This window comes from Trachypithecus francoisi, unplaced genomic scaffold (genome assembly GCF_009764315.1).
Source record: "Trachypithecus francoisi isolate TF-2019V2 unplaced genomic scaffold, Tfra_2.0 Lachesis_group20, whole genome shotgun sequence".
Lineage (NCBI taxonomy): Eukaryota > Metazoa > Chordata > Mammalia > Primates > Cercopithecidae > Trachypithecus > Trachypithecus francoisi.
In genome coordinates, this window is record NW_022681466.1 from 12,973,306 (window position 1) to 12,993,527 (window position 20,222).

Sequence of the window (20,222 nt, forward strand, 5' to 3'; positions counted from 1 at the left end):
CCTATGAGGCATTTGGAGACGGCAGAGAGCCAGGTTGTCATGACAGCACTGGCCAAGCATGCTTCAGTCCCAGGGTCTTGGCAGCCCTCCAAAAAGTAGAGTTCCATAGGCAGGAAAGAAGGGGAGCAGATTTTGGTGGGCAGCAGGTCTGCCTGCCACAGGTGAGAAGACAAGACATGGGGAGGTTCGCAGATTACCCACGGGAGTGGGGATCAGATCAAAGGCTGCCTGGCTGGGTACAATAACTGAGATCCTGCCGCACAGCTGGATGAGGGAAGAGCCTTGCTGCTACTGCTGCTGCTGCTCTAGCCCCCTCAGCAACAGCATGGATGTCACAGATGCCAGCCACCAGATGTCCACTAGCCTCACTGCCAGAACCTGTTCTATGCTGCTCCTGCTTATGGTATGAAGACGCCACAGGCTTCCAACTGAAGGTTGGAGGTGGATGCACCTGAATGGTGGAGCCTGGGCCATGTGACTGAGTCCTGACAGCAAGGGATGCTGGGAAAGTTAGTATCTACCATTTTTCTTTTTTTTTTTTTTTTTGAGACGGAGTCTCACTCTGTCGCCCAGGCTGGAGTGCAGTGGCCGGATCTCAGCTCACTGCAAGCTCCGCCTCCCGGGTTTACGCCATTCTCCTGCCTCAGCCTCCCGAGTAGCTCGGATTACAGGCACCCGCCACCTCGCCCGGCTAGTTTTTTGTATTTTTTAGTAGAGACAGGGTTTCCCCGTGTTAGCCAGGATGGTCTCGATCTCCTGACCTCGTGATCCGCCCGTCTCAGCCTCCCAAAGTGCTGGGATTACAGGCTTGAGCCACCGCGCCCGGCCCCATTTTTCAATTTATACAGAAAGATGAGTCCTGCTTTGCAAACTGGAGATTAACTTTAGGTGAGAAGGAGATTCCTTATACGTGCAGGGAGCATAAGTTGGCACAACTTTTTGGAAAGTAATGTGGCAATACATATGAGCATCCTAAAAAGGCTATAGCCTGGTCAGGGCTGGTGGCTCATGCCTGTAATCCTAGCACTTTGGGAGGCCGAGGTGGGCAGATCTCGAGGTCAGGAGATCGAGACCATCCTTGCTAACACGGTGAAACCCCGTCTCCACTAAAAATACAAAAAATTAACTGGGTGGTGGCGGGCGCCTGTAGTCCCAGCTACTCAGGAGGCTGAGGCCGGAGAATGGCGTGAACCCGGGAGGTGGCGGAGCTTGCAGTGAGCAGAGATCTCACTACTGCACTACAGCCTGGACTACAGAGCAAGACTCCACCTCAAAAAAAAAAAAAAAAGGTAGTGGCTGGAGTGGTGGGAAACCTTTAACACTCATGACATCATGACAGAGTTGAGAGTTGATTATAACCACAATCATGGCCGGGCGCGGTGGCTCAAGCCTGTAATCCCAGCACTTTGGGAGGCCGAGGCGGGCGGATCACGAGGTCAGGAGATCGAGACCATCCTGGCGAACACTGTGAAACCCCGTCTCTACTAAAAAAATACAAAAAACTAGCCGGGCGAGGTGGCGGGCGTCTGTAGTCCCAGCTACTCGGGAGGCTGAGGCAGGAGAATGGCGTGAACCCGGGAGGTGGAGCTTGCAGTGAGCTGAGATCCGGCCACTGCACTCCAGCCCCGGCGACAGAGCAAGACTCCGTCTCAAAAAAAAAAAAAAAAAAAAAAAAAAAAAAATAACCACAATCATGTGGCAGCAACTGGCTTGTCCAATGAAGAGAGTAAGTGAATCTCAGCCCAACCATCCTGCAATGAATATTTAATAACCCAGGGAAAAAAGCTTAAGTTCTAATGGCAAATGGAAAGATTAGGACATACCTGTAGTTGTCTTGGCAAAGTCTTACAAAGTATTATTTATTGAAAGCAACAAGTCAGTTGTGCAAGCCTGCCTGATTTGAAATTAGTTGGCAGGAATGTTTGGAAAATTCCTCATATTTAAAAAAACTTCCCCTTGAAAATTAGGAAAAGCCTGAAAATGAAAATACCTGGGAGAAAGCTGAAGATGGTTGGCCGAGAGATTTGAAAATGTGGGCATTCCCAGACAAGTTCACAATGATGCCGTAAATAAGAATGCTTGCAGCCTGGCTCAATGGCTTATGCCTATAATCCCAGCACTTTGGAAGACTGACATGGGAGGATTGCTTGAGACCGAGAGTTCGAGGCGAGCCTGGGCAACATGGTGAGACCCTACAAAAAAATTAAAAATTAACCAAGCATGGTGGCTCACACCTTTAGCTCCAGCTACATGGGGATGCTTGAGCCCAGGAGGTCAAGGCTGCAGTGAGCTATGTTTGCACCACTGCACTACAGACTGGGTGACAGAGTGAGACCCTATCTCAAAGAGAAAAAAAAAAAAAAAATGGAGGCCGGGCGTAGTGGCTCATGCCTGTAATCCTAGCACTTTGGAAGGCCGAGGTGGGCTGATCACTTGAGGTCAGGAGTTGGAGACCAGCCTGGCCAACATGGTGAAACCCCATCTCTGGCCGGGCGCGGTGGCTCAAGCCTGTAATCCCAGCACTTTGGGAGGCCGAGACGGGCGGATCACGAGGTCAGGAGACCGAGACCATCCTGGCTAATACGGTGAAACCCTGTCTCTACTTAAAAATACAAAAAAACTAGCCGGGCGACGAGGCGGGTGCCTGTAGTCCCAGCTACTCGGGAGGCTGAGGCAGGAGAATGGCATAAACCCGGGAGGCGGAGCTTGCAGTGAGCTGAGATCCGGCCACTGCACTCCAGCCTGGGTGGCAGAGCAAGACTCCGTCTCAAAAAAAAAAAAAGAAACCCCATCTCAACTAAAAATACAACAAAAATTAGCTGGGTCTGGTGCCACACGCCTGTAATCCCAGCTACTCAGGAGGCTGAGTCAGGAGAATCACTTGAAGCTGGGAGGCAGCTATGTCAGTGAGCCAAGATTGCGACACTGCACTCCAGCCTGGGCAACAAAGCGAGACTCCGTCTCAAAAAAAAAAAAAAAAAAAGACGAGGACTGAGGAACACAGTGTCTCAAAAAAAAAAAAAAAAATTGGACCATGAGGTGCAGTTCCTTCCAAGGTTTGAGGCCAGAAGTTTGAGACGCCCTCAGCAACACAGTAAGACTAAAAAAAAAAGGCCAGGCGCGGTGGCTCACACCTGTAATCCCAGCACTTTGGGAGGCCGAGGCGGGTGGATCACGAGGTCAGGAGATCAAGACCATCCTGGTTAACACGGTGAAACCCCATCTCTACTAAAAATACAAAAAATTAGCTGGGTGTGGTGGCGGGCGCCGGTAGTCCCAGCTACTCGGGAGGCTGAGGCGGGAGAACGGCGTAAACTCGGGAGACAGAGCTTGCAGTGAGCCGAGATTGCACCACTGCACTCCAGCCTGGGCGACAGAGCAAGACTCCATCTCAAAAAAAAAAAAAAATTGCATTGGCCAGGTGTAATGGTGTGCACCTGTACCCCCAGCTACTCAGGAGGCTGAGGCATAAGGATCACTTGAGTCCAATAGGTCAAAACTGCAGTGAGCCATGATTGCATCAATGCATCCTGTGCAACAGAATGAGACCCCATCTCTTAAATAAATAAATACATACATAAGTATCAGGTCATGGAAGAATATATCTTTTTTTTTTTTTTTTGAGATAAGGTCTCACCCTGTGGTCCAAGGCTGGAGTGCAGTGGCACAATCTTGGCTCACTGTAGCCTTGACCTCAAGAGCTCAAGTGATCCTTCTGTCTCAGCCTCTGGAGTAGTTGGGACCACAGGCACACACCACCACATCTAGCTAATTTTGTTTCTTTTTTGTAGAGATGAGGTCTTGCTATGTTTCCCAGCCTGGTCTCAAACCCTTCAGCTCAAGTGGTCCTCCTGCCTTGCCTCCTAAAGTGCTAGGATTACAGGTGTCAGCCACCAGACCTGACTGCAAGAATATATTCTTTTTTTTTTTTTTTTTTTTGAGATGGAGTCTCGCTCTGCTGCCCAGGCTGGAGTGCGGTGGCTGGATCTCAGCTCACTGCAAGCTCCGCCTCCCGGGTTTACGCCATTCTCCTGCCTCAGCCTCCCGAGTAGCTGGGACTACAGGCGCCCGCCACCTTGCCCGGCTAGTTTTTTGTATTTTTTAGTAGAGATGGGGTTTCACCATGTTAGCCAGGATGGTCTCGATTTCCTGACCTCGTGATCCGCCCATCTCAGCCTTCCAAAGTTCTGGGAAGGAATATATTCTTTATGTGTAAAATATTTTATTTTATTTTATTTTATTTTATTTTATTTTATTTATTTATTTATTTGAGACGGAGTCTTGCTCTGTCACCCAGGCTGGAGTGCAGTGGTGCGATCTCGGCTCACTGCAAGCTCCGCCTCCTGGGTTCACGCCATTCTCCTGCCTCAGCCTCCTGAGTAGCTGGGACTACAGGTGCCCACAATATTTTAAAATATACATTTCAGGACAGGCACAGTGGCTCACGCCTGTAATCCCAGCACTTTGGGAGGCTGAGGCAGGTGGATCACCTGAGGTGAGGAGTTCAAGACCAGCCTGGCCAACATGGTGAAACACCATCTCTACTAAAAATACAAAAAAAAATTAGCCAGGCGTAGTGGCGCATACCTGTAATCCCAGCTACTCGGGAGGCTGAGGCAGGAGAATCGCTTGAGGCAAGGAGGCAGGAGCCAAGGAGCCAAGTAGGTTGCAGTGAACGAGATCTCACCATTGCACTCCAGCCTGGGTAACCAACTCTGTCTCAAAAAAAAAAAAAAAAAATGTATACACACACACACACATATTACAAAGTATAGAAGGGACTTCTGCTTCTAGCCGTCATTGGGTAACTGGTATGGGACTTGCTCTCCTGCCATATACAACTAGAAAACTAGAAAGAAAAGTCATGAAGCAATCACTGTTTTTCAACACAGGACAATAGGCAGCGCAGGACCATGACCCCTAAGAGATCACAATTGATGTGAGCCCTGCAATTATCATGGTTTCCTACCTGCAGGTCTTTCTGGACTGAGACACAGAACACAGACATCTCATGAACTGAGACATGGAGACTGGAGTTTGAAGAGGCTGAAGTGATTGGAATTTGCACGGCAGAGTGTGCCTGTGTGGAGGTAGCAATGCAGATGATGAGTTACAGAAATCTATATAGAGGTCCCCTTAAGGATTTTGCTGAATCTTAAACTGTGCATATGTACAAGGAAAACCCATGAGACTCAGCAAAGTGTGACAGCTGTGACATGGAGTGAGTGACGGCTCACAGAAGACTGACAGACATTTGGGTTTCCAACAGACTTCATCAGCACTCAGGGCATAGAGTGAAGATTACGGAAGTCACCTTGGTAGCAAATCTAAACTATCCCAGAATAAACGCACAATCTAAGGTCGGGCACGGTGGCTCACGCCTGTAATCCCAGCACTTTGGGAGGCTGAAGCGGGTGGATCACCTGAGGTCAGGAGTTCAAGACCACTCTGGCCAACATGGTCAAACCTTGTCTCTACTAAAAGTACAAAAATTAGCTGGGTGTGGTGGCACATGCCTGTAATCCCTCACCCAGCCAGAAAATTTTAAAAGACTGACAATACTGAATGTTGAAAGAGAGCTACTGGAACTCTCATACATTGCTGATGTGAGTGTAAAATAATATAACCACTTTGGAAAACCATTTGACAGTTTCTTATAATGTTAAATGTCCACTTACCATATGATCCAGCAATTCCACTTGTAAGTATTTACCCAAGAGAAATGAAAGCATATGTTCACATAAAGACTTGTACATGGGCCAGGCACGGTGACTCACAGTGACAGGTACAGGTTTTCTGTTTTGCAAGATGAAAGTTCTGGAGATTGGTTGAACAACAGTGCAGATACTCAGTGCTCGACTGTATGCTCAAAAGTGGACGGCTGGGTGCGGGGACTCACTCCTGTAATCCCAGCACTTTGAGAAGTAGAGGTGGGAGGATCACCTGAGGTCAGGAGTTCGAGACCAGCCTGGCCAACATGGTGAAACTCTGTCTCTACTAAAAGTACAAAATTTGCCAGGCATGGTGGTGCGTGCCTGTAATCCCAGCTACTTGGGAGGCTGAAGCAGGAGAATTGCTTGAACCCGGGAGGTGGAGGTTGCGGTGAGCCAAGATAGGCCACTGCACTCTAGCCTGGGTGACAGAGCAAGATTCCGTCAAAAAAAAAAAAAAAGAGCCAGGTGTGGTGGCACATGCCTGTGCCTGAGTTCCAGCTATTCAGGAGGCTGAGGTGGGAGGCTTACTTGAGCTAGGGAGGTTGAGGCTGCAGTGAGCTGTGATCTTGCCACTGCACTCCAGGCTGGGCGACAGAGCAAGATCCTATCTCAAAATTTAAAACAATTTCAAAGAAGGAAAGGAAGCGATGCCTGTTGCCTACAAGCAGAATCTACTTGCAGCTCGGCCTGCCTCAGCCTCCTGGAGGATGGGACTCTGACCAGGACCGGCGCAGATGCCAGAGTCACAGCCAGTGACCCGCAGTTCTGAGGCCCCTGGCACCGCGGAGGCGTCCACCTTCCTCACTAGCCCCACGTGCTGCCGGGGTGGAGGGTCGGGGCCCACCCCTGGGCACGGGAGGTGTGGGTCTCACGGGAGGCAGATGGGAGCCCAGGGCAGGGTGCTGGAGCCCTCGGGCGTCTGGGCACGGCGAGCCTCTCAGGAGAGCCTGACGTCAGCCTCGCTCTGGGGAAACCAGGGCACGGGCACACGCGGGCGCAGAACCAACGTCCTCGCTGCTGGCCCCGCCTCGTCCCAGCCATCTGCGGCTCCCCTTGCTTCACGGCCGCGCCGTGCTCTGTCCAGGCCCAACCCTGCAGCTTCACTGTGACCCCCGCCTGCTGCATCCCGGCCGGAGGCTTGTTAGCGCTGCAGAGCTGAGCTGGACGCGTCCAGGATCTGAGGAGGGAGCGGCCCAGAGAGGGCAGGGCCTAGCCGGGCCTCCCCAGGCAGCCCTGCCATCCTGCAGCCACGAGGGGAGGGGATGCCACACATCCACTGACCCCTGCCAGGAGAGTCGGGAAATGGGCCTTGGCTGGGACCCAGGCCTACTCTGATCCCGCAGGCCCTGTAGCCCCTCCAGCCCTTGGCCACGCAAAGTGGGGGTCCCACGGGATGGGCCCGGGGGTGGGAGCCCAGCTCGGACAGACACCACCCCCTAGTTCCCCCACCCTCCACCCCAGGAGAGAAGCTGGACGCTTGCCTGGGCAACCAGGTCCAGGCCACCCCGAGGCAGTGAGGAGCAGCAGGGGCGGTGGTGAGAGGACAGGGACAGGCCTCTGCTGGCCTCGGAGGAGGAGCCCCCACTGCTGAGCCACAGCCGGGCCATTGGCTCTCCTCTGAGCATCTGTCTGGGGAACGACCGTGGAAGGAGCAGAGCCCCCTCGGGCACTGTCAGGGAAGCCAGGCTGCCAACAGCCCTGCCATCCAGGCTGCAGGTTCTGGAGCCTGGGACCCTCTAGGCTGACGTTCTCCAAGTGGGTCGAGCCCAGGTTTCCGCTGGTCCTAGGTAGGCCTCCATGCCTGAAGGTCCCGGGCTCCTCTGGACCACCTGTCCCGCCAGGGGGCAGATAGGCCTCCTGTCCCTTCCTGTTTCCGTTCTGCTCCCTGAATTCCAAGCTAAGTGTGTCCCTGGGCAGCTGGGTCTTATGACCCTGCAAGGCTGGACGGGGTCTATTTGTTCCTTCAGAGGAATCTCAGCTATTTCCTGGGAGGCACCATCTGAGCCTGGCAGGTCCTGGGTGAGGGGTGCGTGGCCCGGTGAGCGGGTCGGTCCTGTCCTCAGGGGCTTGCAGCACACCCGCCAGGGTGGCAATTATCCAAAACACAGAAAACAAGTGCCACTGAAGACGTGGAGCAGCTGGAACTCTTGTCCACTGGTGATGGGAATGCAAGATGAGGCAGCTGCTGTGGAAAACTGTTGGTTCTTCAGAAAGGTGCACAGAATGACCCTATGACCAGCAGCCCATGCCGGCCACAGACCCCAGAGAACTGCAGGCAGGGCCTTGAACACATACTTCACAAGCAGAATGTAGTAGAGACATAGACTGCAGTATTTTTCAGCTTTAAAAAGGAAGGGCCAGGCACGGTGGCTCACGCCTCTAATCCCAGCCCAGAGGCTGAGGCAGGTGGACCACTTGAGGTCAGGAGTTGGAGACCAGCCTGGCCAACATGGCGAAACCCCGTCTCTACTAAAAATACAAAAATTATCCAGATGTGGTGGTGTGCACCTGTAGTCCCAGCTACTCAAGAGGCTGAGGCAGGAGAATCGCTTGAATCCGGGAGGTGGAGGTTGCAGCAAACTGAGATCATACCACTGCACTCCAGCCTTGGTGACAGAGTGAGACTCCGTCTCAAAAAGAAAAAAAAAAAAAAAAGAGGGACAGAGGTTGCAGTGAGCCTGAGATCACGCCAGTGCACTCCCGCCTGGGTGATGGAGATTGTCTCAAAAAAAAAAGAAGGAAGGTCGGGTGCGGTGGCTCACACCTGTAATCCCAACACCAACACTTTGGAAGGCAGAGGCAGAAGGACTGATTGAGCTCAAGAGCTGGAGACCAGCCTGGGCAACATGGCGAGACCCCATCTCTATAAAATAAATAAATAAATAAATAAAATTGGCCAGGCGCAGTGGCTCACGCCTGTAATCTCAACACTTTGGGAGGCCAAGGCAGGCAGATTGCTTGAGTCCAGAAGTTCGAGACCAGCCTGGGTGATACAGTGAAACCTTGTCTTTACTAAAAATACCAAAAAGTTAGCTGGGCTTGGTGGCATGCACCTGTATTCCCAGGTACTCAGGAGGCTGAGGCGGGAAGATCTCTGGAGCCCAGAAGGTGAATGCTACAGTGACTGAGATTACACCACTGCACTTCAGCATGGGCAGCAAAATGAGACCCTGTCTCTAAAAAATACATAAATTAAATTAAATTAGCCAGGCATGGTGGCACACGCCTGTGGTCCCAGCTACTCCAGAGGCTGAGATGGGCAGATTGCTGGAGCCAGGGAGGTTGAGGCTGCAGTCAACTATGATTATGCCAATTCACTACGGCCTGTGTAACAGTGCGAGACCCTGTCCAACAAAAAAGGAAGAAAATTTGTTGTTTAATAGATACAGAGTTTCAGCCGGCATGGTGGCTCAAGCCTGTAATTCCAGTGTTCTGGGAGGCTGAGGCAGGAGGATTGCCTGAGGTCAGGAGTTTGAGACCAGCCTGGTCAACACAGTGAAACTCTGTCTCTACTAAAAATACAAAAAGTAGCTGGATATGGTGGTGCATGTCTGTAGTCCCAACTACTTGGGAGGCTGAGGCAGGAGAATCCCTTGAACCCGGGAGGCGGAGGTTGCCGTGAGCCGAGATTGTGCCACTGCCCTGCAGCCTAGTGACAGAGCAAGACTCCGTCTCAAAAAAAAAAAAAAGAAAAAAAGAAAATAGATGTAGAGTTTCAGTTTGGGAAGATGAAACAATTCTGAAGATATGGTGATGGAGGCACACTCTTGTGAAGGTAATGACTGTACATTTCAACACGATTAAAATGATAAATTTTGTGTTATGCATGTTTTACTACAATTTAAAAAAAAAATTTTTAGGCTGGGAACGGTGGCTCATACCTGTAATCCTAGCACTTTGGGAGGCCGAGGTGGGTGGATTAACTGAGGTCAAGAGTTCAAGACCAGCCTGGCCAACATGGTGAAACCCCATCTCTACTAAAAACACAAAAATTAGCTGGATGTGGTGGTGAGTGCCTGTAATCCCAGCTACTTGGGAGGCTGAGGCAGGAGAATCACTTGAACCCAGGAGGCAGAAGTTGCAGTGAGCTGAGATTGTACCACTGCATTCCACCCTGGGCAACAGAGCAAAGCTCTGTCTCAAAAAAAAAAAATTTTTTTTTAAATATTGCATAGCAGGGATGGAGATGGACAAGTAACAGAGGGTGGAAGTGGAGGAATGCGTGCTTCCAGGGAAGGACTGGGTTGTGTGGGGATGCTGTGGACGGCTGCACAGGTGGTGCACTGCACAACTCCAGGGGATGCCATTCACATAGACTATGATGCTGTATCATGTGGGAAGTATGCGCCATGGCAGTCCTCTCTGGAGGGAGCCCTGAGAAGGGCTGCCAGCAGGGAGCTGGACAGGGTGGGGACACATCCTTTCCAGCAGGAAGGGATTCCAAACAACCACCAGCAGGTGGGCAGGCCAAGCATAGCTGAGGGGAGCCATGGGAGGCCATGAGGGGCTCTGGGTATGGCAGGCAGCCCCAGCACTTGGCAGCTCACGTGCTGCACAGAGGAAAGCACCTGCCCACAGCTGTCTCTGGCTCTGAAGTTTGGGAACCACCTCTAACCAAGCAAGGGTCCTGGAAGTCAGAAAATCTCTCAATCATCGGAGCCAGGATTTACCAACATGAACCATTGAACTTCCCCCTTGGTCTCCATCCTCTATGAAAACATGAAAGCAGCTTGAAATTGCACCCAACAAACACAATGTCCATCTCTTGCCAGGGAAAGTGGGTCTGGGTAGAGGGATGCCGGTGGTGTGGACAGGTTCCGAATGCTGCAGGAAGGCTCGGCTTGGAGAGCCTTCTGCACCCCTTGGAGAACATCCTCCACCTCTGACTACCATCAGGACCCGGGGATCCTGGGGAAGGAGAGCCCTTTCTGGAGTGCCTCGAAGTCCCGCAGCATGTGTGACACTTCTCAGAGCAGGCGTCCCTTCCAGAAGTTTCTGTTAACTAAGCTGAATGGCATTGAAGATATTGAAGACTTAGGCCAGGCACGGTGGCTCACGCCTGTAATCCCAGCACTTTGGAAGGCCGAGGCAGGCAGATTACTTGAGGTCAGGAGTTCAAGACCAACCTGGCCAACATGGTGAAACCTCGTCTCTACTAAAAATACAAAAATTACCCGGGCGTGATGGCAGACGCTTGTAGTCCCAGCTACTTGGGAGGCTGAGGCAGGAAAATCACTTGATCCCGGGATGCGGAGGTTGCAGCGAGCCAAGATCGCACCGCTGCACTCCAGCCTGGTGACAGAGCGAGGCTCCATCTGGAAAAAAAAAAAAAAAAAAAAAAAGACATTGAAAACTTGAGGTGTGCCCAGATTGTGGTCTCTAAAATACCTTACCTAAGAAAGCCCAGGCCACTGGGGATGTGGCTGGTCCTCAGCTCTGGAGAGGGAAACGGACACTCCACGGAGCAGCGACGCTGTTGGTGACCGTCCGGCCAGACTTAGGCGCCAACAGACAGGAGGAGGATGCTTCGAGAACCAAGGCCAAAACTGCAGCAGATTGAAACACAAAATATGTGCAGATCGGCCCGGCCTGGGGGCTCACACCTGTAGTCCTAGCACTTGGGAGACTGAGGTAAGAGAAACCCAGGAGTTCAAGACCAGCCTGGGCAACATAGTGAGACCCCATCTCTACTAAAACAAACAAAAAAAAATTGCCAGGCATGGTGGCGCATGCCTGCGATTCCAGCTATTCACAAAATTGAAGCCAGAGGATGACTTGAGCCCAGGAGTTTGAGGCTGCAGTGAGCTGTGATTGTACCACTGCACTCTAGCCTGGGCGACAGCGTGAGATCCTGCCTGGAAAAAAAAACGCAAATTAATGAGTTCATAATAATACTATAAAAGATAGCTGGCCACTTTTGGAAGATGCTGGGCACTAGCTCATTCGTCTATACCCGGAAATCACAGGGAAGATCCCATGTGCCTTCCCTTTCCAGCACAAGCTATAGCTCAGGGGAGCGAAATTGTTGATAAAGGGGTTTCTCTTCGCATAAGAATTCCAAATAATAAACAAAGAAGGAAGGATAGGATTGGCCGGTGCAGTGGCTCACACCTGTAATCCCAGCACTTTGGAAGGCCAAGACAGGCAGATCATGAGGTCAGGAGATTGAGATCATGAGGTCAGGAGATCGAGACCATCCTGGTGAAACCCTGTCTCTACTAAAAAAACAAACAAACAAACAAAAAAGCCAGGCATGGTGGCATGTGCCTGTAGTCCCAGCTACTCGGGAGGCTGAGGCAGGAGAATTGCTGGAACCTGGGAGGCAGAGGTTGCAGTGACCCGAGATCGTGCCGTTGCACTCCAGCCTGGGCGAGAGAGGGAGACTCCGTCAAAAAAGCAAGGAAGGAAAGAAGGGAGGGAGGGAAGGAGGAGGGAGGGAAAGGATGAGAGGAGAAAAGAGGGAGGGGAGGGGAGAGGAGGGGAAGAATAATTTGTAACCACTAATGAAATAGCAGATCCTGGCAGGGATTACCAATGGCTGCTAACATCACAAAATCGGGCTCTGTGGGACTCTTTCCCTCTCCATGAAGTTGCACCCACCGTATGGTCATCTTCTTGCTAAAAAAAACAACCTGAATGAGGTTAAACAGACCAATTGGACATTTACACCTAGATCTAACAAACTATAGGAATACAAGGGGTTGAGGAACATGTCACATCAACCACAAGGATGAAATCAGCAAAATCCAGACAGGTGGAACCCTCTGGAACAAAAGATCTGCCTTCTTTTTTTTTTTTTTTTTTGAGACAGAGTCTCGCTTTGTCGCCCAGGCTGGAGTGCAGTGGCGCGATCTCGGCTCACTGCAAGCTCTGCCTCCCGGGTTTACGCCATTCTCCTGCCTCAGCCTCCCGAGTAGCTGGGACTACAGGCACCCGCCATCTCGCCCGGCTAGTTTTTTGTATTTTTTTTAGTAGAGACGGGGTTTCACCATGTAGGCCAGGATGGTCTCGATCTCCTGACCTCGTGATCCACCCGTCTCGGCCTCCCAAAGTGCTGGGATTACAGGCTTGAGCCACCGCGCCCGGCCAAGACCTGCCTTCTTCCACAAATAACCTGAAAGGAGAAAAATAAAAGAGGGTAAATCCAGCGGTTTAAAGAGATTTAAGAGACATAATGGCCAATACAATGATTGGAAACAACCAACAGTTAAAAGAAATTAAGGCTGGGCACGGTGGCTCACACCTGTAATCCCAGCATTTTAGGAGGCTGAGGCGGGAGGATTTCTTTTTTTTTTGAGATGGAGTCTTGCTCTGTTTTTTTTTTTTTTTTTTTTTTTTTTTTTTTTTTTTTTTTTGAGACGGAGTCTCACTCTGTCGCCCAGGCTAGAGTGCTGTGGCCGATTCTCAGCTCACTGCAAGCTCCGCCTCCCGGGTTCACACGCCATTCTCCTGCCTTCCGCCTCTCCCGAGTAGCTGGGACCACAGGCGCCCGCCACCTCGCCCGGCTAGTTTTTTGTATTTTTAGTAGAGACGGGGTTTCACCGTGTTAGCCAGGATGGTCTCGATCTCCTGACCTCGTGATCCGCCCGTCTCGGCCTCCCAAAGTGCTGGGATTACAGGCTTGAGCCACCGCGCCCGGCCGAGTCTTGCTCTGTTGCCCAGGCTGGAGTGCAGTGGCGCGATCTCGGCTCACTGCAAGCTCCGCCTCCCAGGTTCACGCCGTTCTCCTGCCTCAGCCTCCTGAGTAGCTGGGACTACAGGCGCCCGCCACCACACCCAGCTAATTTTTTTTTTTTGTATTTTTAATAGAGACAGGGTTTCACTGTGTTAGCCAGGATGGTCTCGATCTCCTGACCTCGTGATCTGCCCACCTCAGCCTCCCAAAGTGCTGAGATTACAGGCTTGAGCCACTGCTCCCAGCCGGTGGGAGGATTTCTTGAGACCAGGAGCTTGAGACCTGCCTAAGCCATATAGGGAGACCCCATCTCTAGAAAAAGTTTAAAAATTATTTGGGCACGGTGGTGCACGCCTGTAGTCCCAGCTACTCAAGAGGCTGAGGTAGGAAGATTGCTTGAGCCTAGGAAGTCAAGGCTGCAGTGAGCTGTGATTGTGCCACTGCACTCCAGCCTGGGCAACACAGCAAGACCCTGTCCCACAGAAAAACAGACAAAACAACAACAAAAAATTTAAGACAACCAAGGAAATTTGGACATTAGATGATACTAAGTATCAATCAATAATTGGTGGGTGGGGGGCATTATGATATTGAGATTTTTTTTCTTTTTTTTTTGAGACAGAGTCTTGCTCTGTCACCCAGGCTGGAGTGCAGTGGCTCAATCTCGGCTCACTGTGACCTCTGCCTTCCAGGTTCAAGCAATTCTCCTGACTCAACCTCCGGAGTAGCTGGAATTACAGGCCCATGCCACCACGCCTGGCTCTTTTTTTTTTTTTTTTTGAGACGGAGTCGCGCTCTGTCGCCCGGGCTGGAGTGCAGTGGCCGAGTCTCAGCTCATTGCAAGCTCCACCCCCCGGGTTTACGCCATTCTCCCACTTCAGCCTCCCGAGTAGCTGGGACTACAGGCGCCCGTCACCTCGCCCGGCTAGTTTTTTGTATTTTTTAGTAAAGACGGGGTTTCACCGTGTTAGCCAGGATAGTCTCGATCTCCTGACCTCGTGATCTGCCCGTCTCGGCCTCCCAAAGTGCTGGGATTACAGGCTTGAGCCACCGCGCCTGGCCTCATTTTTGTATTTTTAGTAGAGACGGGGTTTCACCATATTGGCCAGGCTTGTCTCGAACTTCTGACCTCGTGATCCGCCCGTCTCAGCCTCCCAAAGTGCTGGGATTACAGGCGTGAGCCACTGCGCCCGGCTTGTTTTTTGTTTTTGTGGTTGTTTTTTGAAAAAAGTCAGGCTGGGTGCAGTGGCTCACGCCTGTAATCCCAGCACTTTGGGAGCCTTAAGCAGGAGGATTATTGAGTCCAGGAGTTGGAGAACAGCCTGGACAACATAGTGAGATGCTGTCTCCAAAAAAAAAAAAAACACAAAAACAAACAAACAAAAAGCCAGGGGGGAGGCCAATCCCCGGCCGTGCTGAGCCAGGATCTGATCCTCTCAGTCCCTTTCAGCAACACCTGTCCTCCTCTGAGTCAATATATTGCTGTTGCTGCCAGGCGCAGTGGCTCACGCCTGTAATCCCAGCACTTTGGGAGGCCGAGGCAGACGGATCACCTGAGGTCGGGAGTTCGAGACCAGGCTGACCAACATGGAGAAACCCCTTCTCTACTAAAAATACAAAAATTAGCTGGGGCGTGGTGGCACTCTCCTGTAGTCCCAGCTACTCGGGCTGAGGCAGGAGAATCGCTTGAACCCGGAAGGCGGAGGTTGTGGTGAGCCGAGATTGTGCCACTGTACTCCAGCCTGGGCAACAAGAACGAAACACCATCTCAAAAAAAAAAAAAAAAAAAAAATATATATATACACACACACACACACACACACACACACACACACATACACACACACATATATATATATATATATACTGCTTGCTAAACAAAACTGAATGAAAGCCTTCCCGTTATCATCTCATGTGACCTGGAAACGTACACAGGGCTGACCTTGGGCCAGGTATGCACTGGGCTGGGGTTCGCGCCCTCCAGCGGCTGCTGCACTCCACAGAGCTCCCCTGAGGGCTGGCATGGAGCCTGGTCTGGTCTGGAGCTGAAGGCATGACCTGGTCCTCGCCAGTCAAGAGCCTGCAACAGGGCTGGCTGCGGTGGAGTGGGCAGGGGACCCCGCCAAGGCTGGGGAGTCCTCCAAGCCTGGAAACAATTTGATCTGATTGGCTTTGCTTTTAGAGTTCAGACTTGGAAAACTGGGTCCTCCAGCTCACAGTTCACCAACTAGCTGCTTCTGCACAATCCTTCTTGGTTTTCTTATTTTATTCCTCCCCAACACACCGTTCGTTCTCCCTCTCATCCTATTCTCTCCCCATAGACACAAACTGTGTGCTTGCTACATGTCCTTAGACATGCGTATAACCTAAAATATTCATTGTGATAAAAGAAATATGTAGGCTGAATACGGTGGCTCACGCCTGTAATCCCAGCACTTTGGGAGGCCGAGGTGGGAGGATCACTTGAGGTCGGGAGTTTGAGACCAGTCTGACCAACATGGAGAAACCCCATCTCTACTAAAAATACAAAATTAGCCAGGCATGGTGGTACATGCCTGTAATCCCAATTACTTGGGAGGCTGAGGCAAGAGAATCGCTTGAACCCAGGAGGTGGAGATTGCGGTGAGCCAAGATCACTCCATTGCACTCCAGCCTGGGCAACAAGAGCGACACTCCATCTCAAAAAAAAAAAAAAAGAAAAGAAAAGAAAAGAAAAGGAAATATGGAACATAAAAATTACCATTTTAATCATTTAAAAGTGTACAGGCCAAGTGCAGTGGCTCACACCTGTAATCCCAGCACTTTGGGAGGCCGAGGCAGGGAGATCACCTGAGGTCAGGAGATCAAGATCATTCTGGCCAATATGGTAAAACCCCGTCTCTACTAAAAATACAAAAATTAGCTGGATGTGGTGGCGGGCGCCTGTAGTCCCAGCTACTTGGGAGGCTGAGGCAGGAGAATCACTTGAACCCAGGGGACGGAGGTTGCAGTGAGCTGAGATCACACCACTGCACTCCAGCCTGGCAACAGAGCAAGACTCTGTCTCAAAAACAAGTGTACAAATGGCCGGGTGCGGTGGCTCACGCCTGTAATCCCAACATCTTGGGAGGCCAAAGAGGGTGGATCACCTGAGGTCAGGAGTTCGAGACCAGCCTGGCCAACCAAGCGAAATCCCGTTTATATTAAAAATACAAAAATCAGCTGGGCATGATGGTGCACACCTATAATCCCAGCTACTCGAGAAGCTGAGGCAGGAGAATCACTTGAACCCAGGAGGCAGAGGTTGCAGTGAGTTGAGATTGCACTGCACTCCAGCCTGGATGATAGAGGGAGGCTCCATCTAAAAAAAAAAAAAAAAAAAAAAAAAAAAGTCAGCCAGGCGCATGGCTCAAGCCTGTAATCCCAGCACTTTGGGAGGCCGAGACGGGCGGATCACGAGGTCAGGAGATCGAGACCATCCTGGCTAACACGGTGAAACCCCGTCTCTACTAAAAAAATACAAAAAATTAGCCGGGCGAGATGGCGGGCGCCTGTAGTCCCAGCTACTCGGGAGGCTGAGGCGAGAGAATGGCGTAAACCCAGGAGGCGGAGCTTGCAGTGAGCTGAGATCTGGCCACTGCACTCCAGCCTGGGCGACAGAGCGAGACTCCGTCTCAAAAAAAAAAAAAAAAAATACAAAAAACTAGCCGGGCGAGGTGATGGGCACCTGTAGTCCCAGCTACTCTGGAGGCTGAGGCAGGAGAATGGCGTAAACCCAGGAGGCGGAGCTTGCAGTGAGCTGAGATCCGGCCACTGCACTCCAGCATGGGCAACAGAGCGAGACTCCGTCTCCAAAAAAAAAAAAAAAAAAAAAAAAGTCCAATTCAGTGGTATCATTCAGTGGTATCAAGCATATTCACAATGTTGTGTGCAACCACCATCTCTGTCCGATTTCTTCACCCCAAAGAGAAACTATGCCACATTAAGCAGTCCCTCCCCGTCTTCCTTCCCTCCCCTCTAGCCCATACTCTACTCTCTGTCCCTATGGATTGGCCTGTTCTGGACAGTTTCTAGAACTGAAGTCATACAGTAGGTGACCTTGTGTGTTTGGCTTCTTCCACTGAGTGTGATGTTTCCAAGATCCACCCTTTTCTTTTCGTGGCTAATCAATATTCTATTTCTTGTTTTTCTTTTTTTTTGAGACGGAGTCTCACACTGTCACCCAGGCTGGACTGCAGTGGTGTGATCTCGGCTCACTACAAGCTCCGCCTCCCGGATTCACGCCATTCTCCTGCATCAGCCTCCCGTAATAACCCAGCTACTCAGAAGGGTGAGGTGGGAGGTGGGAGTATAGCTGGGACTACAGGCGCCTGGCTAATTTTTTTTTGGGGGGGTACTTTTTAGTAGTGATGGGGTTTCACCGTGTTAGCCAGGATGGTCTCGATCTCCTGACCTTGTGATCCGCCCTCCTCAGCCTCCCACAGTGCCGGGATTCCAGGTGTGAGCCACCGCGCCCGGCCGATCAATATTCTATTTCATAATGGACCACATTTCGTTTATTCATTCATCGACTGATGGACGTTGGGTTTTTCCACCTTTTGACTGTAGTGTTGCCACGAACATTCATGTACAAGTATTTGTTCAAATAATAGTTTTCAGTGTTGGGAGTATGTACCTAACAGTGGAATTCCTGGATCATATGGTAATTCTATGTGTAGCTGAAGAACTGCCACACTGTTTTCCACAGTGGCTGCCCCATTTTATATTACATTCCCACAATCACTGTACCAGAGTTCCAATTGCTCCACATCCTCACTGGTCCACTGGTTCTCTCCTTCCTCCTTCCTCCCTCCCTCCCTCCCTCCCTTCTTGTCGTGCTCTGCCATCCAGGCTGGAGTGCAGTGGCTCAATCCCAGCTGACTGCAGCCTCAGTTACCCCAGGTTCAAGTGATCCTCCCACCTCACCCTTCTGAGTAGCTGGGTTATTACAAGCGTGTGCCACCAAGCCAGGCTAATTTTTAGTATCTTTTGTAGTGGGATTTTGCCATGTTGCCCAGGCTGGTCTTGGACTTCTGGGCTCAAGCGATCTGCCTGCCTCAGCCTCCCAAAGTGTTGGGATTACAGGCATGAGCCATCATGCCTGACCCTCACTGTCACTTACTATCTTCCATTTTTTACTTTTTTGTGGCCATCCTACTGAATGTGAAGTGGTATCTCACTGTGATTTTGATTTGCACTTCCCTAATGATCCCCTAATGGTGCTGAGTATCTTTTTTATCTCCCTGTTGGCCATTTCTATATCTTCTTGGGAGAAAATGGCTATTCAGGTCCTTTGCCCATTTTTAAATTGGGTTCTTGTTGATTTGTAGGAGTTCTTTACATATTGTGGATACTAGATCCTTATTAGACATAATTTTGTGGGGTTTGGGGTTTTTTGTTTTTGAGATAGGGTGTCACTGTCACCCAGGCTAGAGTGCAGTGGCTTGATCACAGCTCACTGCAGTCTCAAACCTCGAACTTCTATCAAGTGATCCGAGTTTCTCCTCAGCCTCCTGAGTAGCTGGGACCACAGGCATGCACCACCATGCTCAGCTAATGAAAAAAAAAATTGGGCCAGGTGCGGTGGCTCACACCTGTAATCCTACCACTTTGGGAGGCTGAGGCGGGCAGATCACGAGGTCAGGAGATTGAGACCATCCTGGCTAACACAGTGAAACCCCGTCTCTACTAAAAATACAAAAAATTAGCTGGGCGTGGTGGCAGGTGCCTGTAGTCCCAGCTACTCAGAAGGTTGAGGCAGGAGAATGGCATGAACCCGGGAGGCAGAGCTTGCAGTGAGCCGAGATCATACCACTGCACTCCAGCCTGGGTGACAGTGTGAGACTCCATCTCAAAAAAAATATATATATATTTGTCTGGGCACAGTGGCTCATGTCTGTAATCCCAGCACTTTGGGAGGCCAAGGCGGGCAAATCACCTGAGGTTGGGAGATAGAGACCAGCCTGGCCAACATGGAGAAACCCCGCCTCTACTAAAAATACAAAATTAGCCAGGCGTGGTGGCACATGCCTGTAATCCCTGCTACTCGGGAGGCCGAGGCAAGAGAATCGCTTGAACCCAGGAGGCGGAGGTTGCAGTGAGCCAAGATCACGCCATTGGACTCCAGCCTGGGCAACAGAGGGAAACTCCACCTCAAAAAAAAAAAAAAAAGAAAAAAGAAAAAAGAAAATTTGTAGAGATAAGGTCTTGCCAAGTTGCCCAGGCTGGTCTCAAACTCTTGGGCTCAGATGATCATTCCATCTCAGCCTTGCAAAGTGCTGGCATTATACATAATCTTTTGGATCTGTTTTTACTTATATAAATGGAGCTGTGAAATACAGCTCGCTCTGTTCATAACCTTCATTCAACAGTGTTACTGAGACCCAGCTTCGGCTCGTCACTGCTGCAGGTGCATATCTGCCACGTCACTTACCCACCGCCCTCACAAGCAACTTGCATGTCCTGGTCCCTGCGGTTCCTCTAGGGTGTATGCCCAGGACCGGGACTTGGGAGCTGTAGGATGTACTCATTCTCTCATTTTGGCTGGAAACCTGCACTGGGCACTCCAGAAGAGCTGCAGCTTTCAACGCCTGGAGAATGCGTGGCTGTCCCTGGTCCCCGTGCCCTGGCCAATGCTCACAACTACCCGTCTCCTGATTTCTGCTCATCTGATATAAACTGGCATCTGTTTTAATGTGCATTTGCTGATGCTCAGTGTCCATGAGCATCTCTTAGTTTGTCCTGTAAGTGCAACGGTTCACAGGACAAAGAGAATTTCTGTTTTTTGCAGGTATTAGTCCCTGAGAAGAGTCATG